Consider the following 433-nt stretch of genomic DNA (forward strand, 5'->3'; position numbering starts at 1 on the left):
ATTTGAAGGGGTTAAATTTTAGCTTGAACTTTCTGAATCTTTCAAAGAGTTTCTTTAGATCAATCACATTTTTCTTTTGTTTGTGACTTAGCAATCATGTCATCTACATAAACTCATATCCCCTTATTTATCATGTCATGGAATAGAGTTACCATAGCTCTTTGGTAGGTTGCCCCAGCATTCTTTAGACCAAAAGACATTACGTTGTAACACAATGTTCCATAAGCAGTGAAGAAAGTTGTTGTTTCCATATCATAGGCAGTCATCTTGATTTGATTATATCCTTAGCAACCACTCGTAAAAGAGAAAAAGTGAATGGCAAGCCATATTGTCATCCAAAATATCAATGTGAGGTAACGAAAAATCATCTTTAAGACTGGCTTTGTTAAGGTCCTTATAGTCGACACACATTCGAATTTTGCCTTCCTTTTCA

Source organism: Cicer arietinum, chromosome 8, assembly GCF_000331145.2.
Source record: "Cicer arietinum cultivar CDC Frontier isolate Library 1 chromosome 8, Cicar.CDCFrontier_v2.0, whole genome shotgun sequence".
NCBI lineage: Eukaryota > Viridiplantae > Streptophyta > Magnoliopsida > Fabales > Fabaceae > Cicer > Cicer arietinum.